This window comes from Periplaneta americana, chromosome 2, assembly GCF_040183065.1.
Source record: "Periplaneta americana isolate PAMFEO1 chromosome 2, P.americana_PAMFEO1_priV1, whole genome shotgun sequence".
Lineage (NCBI taxonomy): Eukaryota > Metazoa > Arthropoda > Insecta > Blattodea > Blattidae > Periplaneta > Periplaneta americana.
The window spans coordinates 169,734,176-169,746,556 of NC_091118.1; the positions used below are offsets into that span (position 1 = coordinate 169,734,176).

General features: G+C 34.7%; 1 protein-coding gene across 2 annotated transcripts in view; it reads left to right on the top strand.

The window, feature by feature from the left end:
- The first annotated feature begins 678 nt into the window (after positions 1-678).
- The window catches only part of LOC138694807 (uncharacterized), a 74,838-nt gene continuing 63,135 nt past the window's right edge, over positions 679-12,381 (top strand). Inside the window, exon 1 of one of the 2 annotated variants that reach the window (XM_069818893.1) lies at positions 679-815. The gene's annotated coding sequence lies outside the window, so the exon portion shown is untranslated. Of the gene's footprint in view, positions 816-4,573; positions 4,853-12,381 lie in introns of those variants that run through there. The other variant, XM_069818892.1, reaches the window with a different exon arrangement.

Below are 12,381 nucleotides of genomic sequence, written 5' to 3' on the forward strand. Positions count from 1 at the left end.
TCCTAATGTTTGTAATATTAAGTGGTGGTCTTGCACCATGCTGACCACATGACTTAAGAGTCCCTCTGCTTCTGAATGTTAGTTTTATTTCCTTTGTGGTGTATAAGAATTTGTCTCTCTCGCAATGATTATTCTCTCTTGTTTTCACGGAAGAACTATTTCTGCCTGCTGTGAGTATAGTGTGATTACTGATTACCGATTGCTTTCACATCAGTGCACTTTCTTCTTGTCTAACATTTTGATTAAACCTCTTCCTGGTTTCCTAACGCTACATACTTCGGACTTCTAAAGAGAAAATGTTATCTAAACATTTCTCTAGGAATTTAAAGTAATTCCTGTTTTCACAGCAGTGTTAATAGTTTTTTTATTCATTTGCACGTGATTGTTTTATCAGAACTGGAAGTTGATGCGTACTTTTTGCAGTCTTCTACATCACTCATGCAATGAAAGCATTAGCGTGGCTAGTGGTTATGTATTGTTTCACTACACCTGTTGGGAATACCTTAAAACATTTTATGACTGTCCCAGTATTACTCAATACCTCTCCTCCTTTCCGTCTCCCTCCTCTTCCCACATGACCTTCAGTTGTTTCACAGTACAATACACTTGCATTTAAAATGACTCCCATGTACAGTCACAACCCATAATCATTAGACTTTCGCTTGAATATGAATGTTATGACAGAGCAGTCAAGCCTTTCTTATTCTAGTGTTCGGTTAAATAAGAGACCTTGCGTTTTTATTGGAGATAGGTATTACTATCGGAGCTTCCAGTTTATAAAAAGAAGGCAATGAATCTGTTTGTAGGAAGTGTTGGTATGTTATAATTCATCATGTGTTTGTTACATAAGTTAGTCTAGTATATTGGTGTAAAGTGGATGTGATGATTTTAATTTAATCATTTGCATTAATTTTCATCTTTAAGACTTCGGTATTTGAAAGGTAATTGGTGACAAAATGATAAACTCTATTATTTTGGAACAATCATACCCTTTGTAACACATATGACAGTTTGCTTTAGAAATTAACAATAGCTCGATAAATAAACAGAAATAACTTACGGTATAGAAGGCTGTTGCGACAGTGTTAATGTAAAAAGTAAATGGACCTTCATAGTTGTTCTGTTCTATTGTACGAGTCACCCCAAATCATACTGCATAATAATAATAATAATAATAATAATAATAATAATAATAATAATAATAATAATAATAATAATAATAATAATAATGGCTTTATTTAACCTGGCAAAGTTAAGGCCGTAAGGCTTTCTCTGACACTCAACCAGGATTAAAACTTGCTTACATAGTTGAACATACAATTGGATCGGATTTAAGTAATTACATACTGATACGATTTAGGTGCATAATGAGATCAAAAGAGGTAGTTACATAAAAATATACCTCATAAAATAAAAATAAACATAGTGGAATACATATTAATGTTGTTAGAATCAAATACGAATCACACAAAAACAGAAGCCGATAATTCAATAAAAAATATACACAGTAAAAATAAAAATAAACACGTTGGAATTGGAGTGTTGTTTACTACGATAAGTTTGACAGTACTAATTTTTTTATTTATATTTTGCGAAGAATTACAAATAATCATGAAACTTACAAAACTATTTTCAGTTCTCCTGATATCGGAAAAGAAGTTTCTGCTGTCTATCTGTCTTTCTATCTGTGTACAATTTTTTCTAATAATTATTAAATTGATATTCATGTTCAGTAGTTAATAATAATTAATTTTAACTTACCGGTACATGAAATGTCAGAATTTAATTCGAAAAATAATTATAACGTAAATTTACTCAACCTCAAAAAATAAATATATCAGTGCTGAGAGCATTATAGTTTTATGCATGAGTATTTATTTGAAACCATTAAACACAGATAGTTCATGATGACGATTTATCCAAAATCAATGTCCCTTCACATAATTATTATGGAATGGCTTTCAGCAATGCCATATATAAGGTGTACATTATCAGAATAATCCCAGTTTAGAACAGTAATTTGTTAAAATACATGTCAACTAGAAAGATTTTTAGAATTTAAATAATGGAGTTGTAAAAGAGACAGTTCAGTATAAAGCCAATAGTTTAAAAATGTTGTATTTATTTCCATAAATATTTGTTATTTTGAAAATACTTAAAAAAAAATCAAATCTTAACGAGGTGTACATACATAGATTGATTGACAAATTTCTATGAAATATCAATTTAACATGTACACAGAAAATATGCAACGAGTAAATTCGTCCACTTTGCTTATTTAATAACAGAGAGAAAAATGTAAATACTCAATTTGCGGATGCTCGTGTAAATGGGGTTAAGTATGAATTGGCTAAAGTGGGATAACTACAGATTTCAGCTCTCTACAATTACTTCTTTCTTGTGTTAAAAGGTTAAATAATTCTTCATCGATGATGCAGTTACAGTGCTCCGTATTTTGTGACAAAGGGGTTTTGTTCAGTACCAAAGGAGAGCAGTTTACATACTGGTACCTTACATTTTGACTTAACCCCCTTTACACGAGCACCCGCGAATTTATATCGCACATGCTGAACAGTTGTTTACAGGTTGGAATTTCATAATGTTTATGTATGAGGTATAATGAATTTCATTTAGTCTTTTCCGTAGTGTCTTTGAGCCAAGACTTCAATATATAATTTTTAAGCAGTGTTTGATAAAATATATTCCAACGTAAAGTTAAGAGAAATCTATGAAATATTAAACTTTTAAGGGAAACTCTGATCTAGATAAATGTCTTTATAATATGGATCGATGTTGTCCGGGCTAAAGGGCTGTGGTCTGTTGATGCTGTTGCTACCATACGTTTTGTCTGCTGCTGCAGCAGACATCGTCAGTGGTGTGGTACACGGGAGCGCAAAGGTCTTCTTAGTGTGCCGGTAATGACTGGGGCATGCAGCACACGAAACGTATGGTAGCAACAGCACCAACAGACCATGGCCCTTTAGCCTGGATAACATCGATCCATATAACACTGGCCGTGAAAGCCTACACTCGAAGATTTGTCTTTATAATATTTGCACATAAACCACTGTCTCTTCCACTTCTTTCCCTTTCGTTAACTATATTTATATCCTAAATGTAGTTATTGGAATATCAGTGAATAAACCAATATTCACTGTTATAAATTATAATAATTGAACTATCCTCTCACTGCATCTGCTGGTATTATTTCTTCTGACATTGTTGCTGCTACTACTACTACTGCCACTGCCAGCACCACCAGGATGCTGTTATTACTATTGTGACTGAAATTATTGCTAATACTGTTACTGTTAATATCATTACTTACTTACGCCTTTTAGAGAACCCAGAGGTTCATTGCTGCCCTCACATAAGCCCGCCATCAATCCCTATCGTGAGCAAGATTAATTCAGTCCCTACAGTCATATCCCACCTCCCTCAAATTCATTTTAATATTACCCTCCTCTACGCCTCGGCCCCCTCAAAGATCTTTTTCCCACCGGCCTCCCAACTAACATACTATAGGCATTTCTGGATTCGCCCATACATGCTACATGCCCTGCCCATCTCAGACGTCGGGATTTAATGTTCCTAATTATGTCAGGTGAAGAATACAATGCGTTCAGTTAATATTTTTCTAAGCATCTTATTCTCAAACACTCTTAACTTCTGTTCCTCTCTCAAAGTGAGAGTCCAAGTTTCACAACCATACAGAACAACCAATAATATAAGCTATCACTACTACTGATACCGTCATTTCCCATAACTATGGTCCTGGAACAACTGTGGTCCACGATACAACCATTCAAATTTTGTACTCCATAACGTAGTACCTCGTTTATCTATATTTTTGCTGTACTGTAGTTTGAAGTCAAGCCATTCCAGCTATCTATGAACGGTCTATATTACTTCCACAATGTTCTTTGAATGGTTGTATCCTGGATCATAGTTGTGTTCCAGGACCATAGTTATGGGAAATGACAGTATCACTTCTGCTACTGTTACAGTTTCTGCTGCCATTGAAACTCACTATTAATATTACTACTGTTCTACTACTACTAAAAATAACTATAATAGATAAACTATTTCTATACTGTTGCTGACACTATCATCATCATCATCATCATCATCATCATCATCATCGCTGTTGATGTTATTGATAATACTACCTTTACACAGTGGCGAAGCTTCAGGGTAGGCAGGGTAAGCTGAGCTTTCCCAAACATTTTCGAAGAAGGGACAAGATCAATTTAGAATTTAGTTAATTAAAAACAGGAGCGTCTTCGCGTTTCGTTTACCTTTTAGCGACGTAAAGGACTGCCTAGATCACTATTTCCGAACTATGCCTTCAGCCCAGCTTACCCAAAAATTTTGTCACACTTTGCTACTGCCTTTATTATTACCATTGCTATTGTTACTGTCGATTACTGCTACTACTGTTGCAGTTACTACAACTACCGTTATTGGTTACAATCACCATTCTCTGTATTGATTAGTATGAAGGGCGTTACTGACACACTGTTGAGCATGAGGAAGGTAGAGCTGTTACTAGGTTTGGAGCTGTAGGGGGAACAGCAGAGGGGAAGAGTGCCTGCTGGGGAAGTTAATGACTAAGAGTACCATATCAGTAAACAACTTTCGCTGCTTGTGTGTTGCTACTTAGTTATCACTGAATGATGTGTCAGGTATCTCTGTGTATGTAAGGGGACATGGACGAGCACATGGTCGACAGGGGGAACAGTAGAAACACAGCTCATTCGTAATGGTGGATATTTAGTCTGCAGTGTGACTCCATGTGTGGGTGTGTGTGAGTGATTTAATTTATTTCTGTGAGTTCTTCGAACAGCATAGGGTAAGTATGTTAATAAATTAACGTAATATATATTGAAAGTTGCAAAGTCATAATTTATTTCGATTTCATTTGACTCTTTCTTCTTGCCCCCCTTTCAGAAATTTGTAAATATGTAATTAATTGTTCAGTATAATGAAAAATCGTATAGGTTACTGATATTTAATTTACCAGGAGTTAGCAAATAGTTCGGATAAATTCTGTAAGACAGTGTTGAAATTGTTTTTAATAAAACTTGAACAAACATTTTTTTATTTTATCAATTGAAGACCTCCATGGAATAAGGATGTAACCAACATAAATGTAATTCATATTTCAGGAGAAAGGAAAACAGTTTCAGGGGAATATTTAATTAGGCTTATATTTATTATCACAACCATTTGACTGAACAAAGATACAAGTTTATTCAGCCATTGAAAGCAATAATTTCTTATTAATAAATACTTCAAAATTACTTTTTCCTCCTACATCACATAGGCTATTTCAAGAATCTGATGTTACATCGTTTTCTGGGGAGGTCTTCAAATACTAATGTCGGTATAAACAGAACTTTTATTAGTTTGAAAATCATTATTAATATATTTTACATATTCGTAAATGAAAAAATAATCATATCAGTAATTGAGTGCAATGTTAATTCTTGATTGATAACTTGATTTAGCAGTATTCTATAAGTAATCTTTGCTCAGATTTTTCTATAATATAATGTAATGAATTAATTATGAATGCATGTGAAATTATATAATTTGAAATTAGTTCTTGACAATTTGATTGGAAAGACTTATGAATATTAACTTATTTTTTTGGAAAGTATGTTAATCTTATTTCCCGGACTGAAGCATCTTTTACAATTTGTCACCGTGGTATTTGTCCAGCATTTTTTCTTCTTCTTATAACATCGCTTACTTCTGAAGTAGGTTGACCAAGTTGGCCTTGGATAGAATATTTATCACCAAGGTTTTACACCTTCCTTTTGTGACTATGTGGGTCACTGATAACCATTGGTGACATCACAGTACAAAATATATAGAGGGATAATTTCTTCATGCATTCGAATTCGAATGTAAAATCATATATTATTGATCTTTTAATTTTCTTTTCAACACTTAATTCATTAACATATTATGAAAGCAATCGTTTTTGTATTTTAACGGTCATTTGTATATGAAAAATTAGTTTTCAGTTTGGATCTTACGTAATATGTCTGCCTAAGGACTTGTCGTAAATTACTCAGTTATGAAATACTTTACTATAATTTTTAGTGATATTGATTATACTATTAATACTTAAGGTTATAAATTGAATTCAGTGCATAAGTTGACTGACAGTCTATATCATTTTAAAGTGACATTCAGTACTCAGTATTCATTTATTATATTAATTGTCAATAGATTTGTGTACAGATTTCTGTTATTGCCAAAATCTTAAACTTAGCCTACATAAAATCTTATATCTTAGTAACGGTATATTAAAACTACATATAACTAAAAATAACAATTACATTGATTCGTAGTCATTAATATGTTTCTTGCTCTTTACCAGCTAGCATATTGCAATGTTATGATAGCTACACAAAATTAGGAATCATTGACGGACGAAAAATACGGTGCTTGAACAAATTTTCTTGGAGTACGCTTGTTTATCGTTCAGAAATCCACAGTTTTTGTATAACTGACAGTTGTGCAAGAATCCAATGGGAAGTCACTGAACCATATAATTTATTTGGGACATCGATCATATAAATGATTCTCAGGGTAAAGTATGTTCAACGAGATCTTATGATATTCGATATTGGTCGAAGCAAAAAAAAAAAAATACAAGACGGACAGATAGAAAAACAAGATAGAGGCGAAGAGGAAGGGAAAGTGAAGGAGGAAGGGGGATAACGTGTTCAGTATAAATTTGGTTTCTTTAGGAAATTGAAATTATGGTTATTTAACAATGCTTGCAACTGCCGAAGTTATATCAGCGTCGCTGGTGTGCCGGAATTTTGTCCTGCAGGAGTTTTTACATGCCAGTAAATCTACTGACATGAGCCTGTCGCATTTAAGCACACTGAAATGCCATCGACCTGGGCCGGGATCGAACCCGCAACCTCGAGCACAGAAGGCCAGCATTATACCGACTACTCTACCCAGGCCGACGTTTCTTTAGGATGTGTTATTATTAGAATAAAGTCATTGTAAATTGTAGTTGGTACAGAATTGGTCATAAACTTTTCCGAGGTGTTCATCGTGAAAGAAAACCTATATAAAACACACTTTGCTGTTATGACTTCCTTAACTATTCAATTTTACACATATTCAACATCAATAATTTGTGTGCCGATCATTTGCCACCCAGACAACAAGCAATCTTAAGTGGATACAAAGAAGAAAGTGCGTCATGGAATAGTGACTATTTCAGGAATATCCTTTTAGAAAACAAAGTTGTTTCCATTTTTGAGAGATCCTGGTAACACCCTTGATACTCAGGATGGTTTGTTTCCTGCATGATAAAGCACCATGCTTTAAGACAAATGCAACACAACAGTGGCATTGATATCTCTGAGAACGCAAAATGGCCAGGTGCATCACCAGATCTTAACGTGGTCAAGCATTTCGGGACAATATTGAAGGAAGCAGTAGAGACTCTAATGATACATAGGTATTCTGGAAACTGATGACACATCTCACAGTGGTTCTAATCAACATGGATACATATCTTTTTGTCACACTATTATGCTCCTGCCCTAAAAGATTGATGCTGTCTGGAAGGTAAATAGTGGACAACAAATTATTAATATGGAATATGTGTAAAAATGATTAATGAAAAAAACTTTTAATAGTGAAGTGTATTTTTATGGGTTTGCTTTTACGTTGGACCCCTAGACAAGGAAGGTTATGAGTAAAATCAACCCCACAGATTCAGTTTCTCATACAACAAATCACTTTTCACATTGTCGTCAGTTTCTAAATAATGATTGGGGAACATGTAATCGTTTTTATTTTGATTGAAGTTCCATTGCTAGGAAGTAAAGAATAGGTTAATATGAAAAGTCTCTACTATGTTTATATGTGTAGGCTTATGTTGCATATATGAGTGACGTTGTTCTTTAGCGTCTCCTTAAAGAGAACAACGTTGATGAAGGTGGTGGTGATGATTATAAGATAAATGTCGAAAATGTGAAGAGACGTCTGAAACCATCCAACACATACTAAGGATGTATGAACCTTGCGCTTAAGGAATACCTTCAAAGGCACTACCAGATGATTAATAAAAATAGACAATACCATCTTATAAAAATTAACATACTATACTACAGACAAAAACCATAAAACGTGTTCAGAAATCACAAATACGAACTTCACTGGAACAGAAGTTCCTGATTGCAAATTCAGCATAACAAAGTGGACATAACTTATATTGATAAACTGAGGAAAACAATATACTGGTACCTCATTGCTATAGAAGTGTCCAGTATTCTCAACTTTCAGTCAACCTGCAATGAAAGTCTACAATATACAAAGACTTAGCAGACGAAATAAAATCCGCGTGGTGTCAGCAACATGTGGAAGTAACAAATAATTATCCTCTCAAGCACAATAGCTTTAAAAAGAGTGGAATTTCTCCTAGCTTCTATATTCAGCTGCAGAAATCTGTCATTCTCTCTACTTGTGAAGTAGTTAGTTCGCTTTGGAATAGTGGTTAGCATGCCTAACTGTAAAACTAGTGGCCCTGGGATTGAATCCTGTTTCGGACTCGTTACCTGGTTGAGGTCTTTTGGGGGGTTTTCCCTTAATCCGTTAAAAGCAAATTCTGGAAATCTTTCCGCGCCGAACTCTGGACTCATTTCGCCATCATTATCACTATCTTTATCCATCCTACCTACTTCCATACTCATGTCATTCTGTCATATGGAACAAACAGAATCCAAACTAATGTGTTCCCTGAACTGTAGAACAGGATTCATAATCATAATCGCAAAAAAAAGAAAGTAGGCAGAGGCACAAATGGCTATATGTCTGTATGTGCGACATTAAGAAAAAAGTACAATACCGGTAATTTACCGAATTTTGAACATCTCAGACTAGTAGTATAGTAATAGGAGTGGAGCTTGCATGGACGATTGTTCCTTGTGTTGTAATCGTCATGTGATAAGAAAGCATAATAATAATAATAATAATAATAATAATAATAATAATAATAATAATAATAATAATAATAATAATAATAATAATAATAATGTAGTCTCGATTATGCGAGTTTCGATTAACAGAGGTTCCGTGTTATCCGAGCCCAATCCAAAAAAATAAATTACTGTAAAAATAAATAATAATAGCTGCCTCCCATTGGAGGTAGCCCAGAAGGACTCAGTATACTCTCCTACATGAATTTTGCAATATTAAATGTTTACATAAATTTTGTAGAAAGAAAATTAAAATAAACATATGAATAGAAAGTGAATAAATAAAAAAAATTAAACAGAGTGAATATGATGACTCAGAATTTGGCAAGAGCGTTTCAAAACTGAAGTTATGGTGTCAGCAGTAAGTGTCTGTGGTAGTTCAAAAGTCTTCCTGAAGCGTTCAAAGAACTTGGGAATCACACCACGAGCTCCAATAAGAAGACCAATCACCTCAATGTCTTCAAGCTGGTATTTTGCTTTGAAGTAATCAACTGTTGGCAGATAAGTGTTGATCTTTTCTTGATTGACATCCTCCGGCTGGCTACTCCCCGTTCCAATCCTTATGGTAGGATCAATTATATATCCTTTCTTGGTAGTCTGGGAATATGCTATGATGTCAATACGTCTAGAGGAGCCATTAGTAGCAAGGCAAAAAACTTCCTCTTCTACTGTCCAAGACTTTTTTCTTAAAGCAGTTGCAATTAAGGATCGAACATGATGGTGTCTGGCATTTCGGAGGAGTAAACCTCTGTTACACTGACCTTGGACGTGAGCAAGGGTTTCAGTCTCCGGGCAGCCATGTCTGCACCGGGATCCGTCCAAAGAGCGACCAGGTACTCCTCTAACTGCTGCTAAATTGGCATTCATTTTGAGGCAGGTTACCCATTCAGATGTAGATAGTCCAGACTTATTAAAAATCCAGGCGTTGGCTTTAGGTACTTGGCTGTACAATTCTACACCTCTGCCTCTTCCAGGCATTACTTTCCATAATTCGAATTCTGCATTTCTTAATTCCTCTCTTAATTTCCTAGTCACAGATTTACGAATTCAACTGGACAAGAGAGACTTAGATGTTGACAGGAAGAATTAAGTTCAGACATCAAAGGTCGCATACTATTTACATAAGGATTTTCATTTAATATTAAAGTGATGCAGATGTTGCAGTGTTGCAAGAACGCTTCCCATGCAGTATTGCATGTTAGTTGCTTTTTTAAATGTATACGTACTGTATTATAAACGCCTAGCGTTCATATTAAACTGATTTGTTCATTCTATTTAGCCTCTTAAATAAAGAGTTTATCTAATTTCTAATCAAAATACAGTTTGCCAGTAAACATTCGTTTTATCCGAGTTTTTGCTTATCCTACGTAGTCTTGGTCCACATTAACTCGGATAAACGAGACTACTGTAATAATAATAATAATAATAATAATAATAATAATAATAATAATAATAATAATAATGCAGTAGTCTCGATTATGCGAGTTTCGATTAACTAAGGTTCCGCGTTATCCGAGCCCGATCCAAAAAAAAAATACTGTAAATTCTATACAGTATTGCATGTTAGTTGCTTTTTTTAAATGTATACGTACTGTATTTTTAAACGCCTAGCGTTCATATTAAACTGATTGGTTCATTCTATTTAGCATGTTAACTAGTTTGTCTAATTTCTAATCAAAATATAATTTGCCAGTAACCATTTGTTTTATTCGAATTTTTGCTTATCCGACACAGTCTTGGTCCACACATTAACTCGGATAATCGAGACTACTGTAATAATAATAATAATAATAATAATAATAATAATAATAATAATAATAATAATAATAATAATAATATCTAGTTTTAAGAATTGAGTCTTTTTCACCGCTAGTAGGTCTTTGTCATCAACTGTGAATATTACCCACCAGTGCTAGAGACTGACAAATTGAACTCCTTGAGCAGTTGTCCAGTAAAACACAAGGCTTCTACTTGAGAAGAGGAACTTACCCTCGGCCCCAATTAGTTCGGATTATTGAAGTTCTTCTGTAATTGTAACTGTCGACAAACTTCGATTTTACATTAGGTGCAATATGGATTCCCAGCCGTGTCCATATACAGTATTTGGATGTTTGGCTTTAGTGAAATTTATTATTAGTCTCCAAGAAGTGTAATCTTGATATAGGCCTAGTCTCTCAAGCATGAATTCCAGATCAAAAGCGTCTTAAGTGTCTTAGCTGAGCAATGAGTACTTGATCATTTTCAAAATTTAATGACAAAGATATTTATCATTCACTAGAATTTCCTTGTCCTCACAGGATCTTTTATATCTAATTTTCTGAGTTCTAAATCTCTCTTACTACTTAAATCAGATCTCGTAAATATGAAAGTGTCCATGCACAAACTATTAACGTGGACAGGAAACAGGGACGTAGAACTTTCATGTTTTGTTGATCTTAGCACTAGAAGAATGTGACATTTCACTTACATGAACAGTTCGATTTTGTTTTTCTTACTTTATGAATGAATGAATGAATGACACGGTGGTATGACTCATGAGAGGCGTTGGGCATTAGCAATTTTTTTTAGTGTAAAAAGACTGTTGCGTCTGTGGTTCAAGTGCTAGCATGCTGGCCTTCCAACCAGGTGGCCGAGTTAGATCCCTGGCCAGGTCATGATGGAATTTGTGGTGGACAAAGCAGACGTTGCATATGGTTTCTCTTGGGGTATCCCGTTTCCCCCTATCATTCCACCAGTTTTCCACCTTTCCTCATTTCATTTGTCATGTGCAGTAGTAAAAATAGGTTGGAGTGAAGTCTTGGGGATAGTACCACAGTCTAGTATATACAGTCGCGAAGCTCAATACGTAGTAAATATGCAAACATTACATAGTTGCTCACTATTAGGATCGCTAATATCGCCTCATTACAGGCAATGCAAAATAGTACCGTCACAGTCTATTGTTTCTAGCACCCTCAAAACTCAAGCTTCGTGACTGTATATAGTAGACTGTGATAGTACGGTTTCTGATCTAGGAAGGGCATGGGGCTTGTCAGTCTACTTTATTGTGTGCAGAGGGGCCAGGCTTTATCAGGGGCTGAGGCAAGATAGTCCACCTGTCAGCGTCGGATTCACGAATGCTACCCAGGCCACCTATCGGAATTTGGACAGTCATCGCATATATAGAGCGCACAATAGGCCAAAGTGTGCCTAAGTGTACGGACAAAAAGACTCTATTATTAATATTTCCAAATTCAACCAAAACGTTATCGATAAGTTTGCTCATAGCAAAGGGCGTAGAATGGATTTCTTTTCAAGTAGAACTGTTTTCAAGGAAGATGTTTAATATATTACGTACAATAATTTTGATATTTTAATTTTGTTT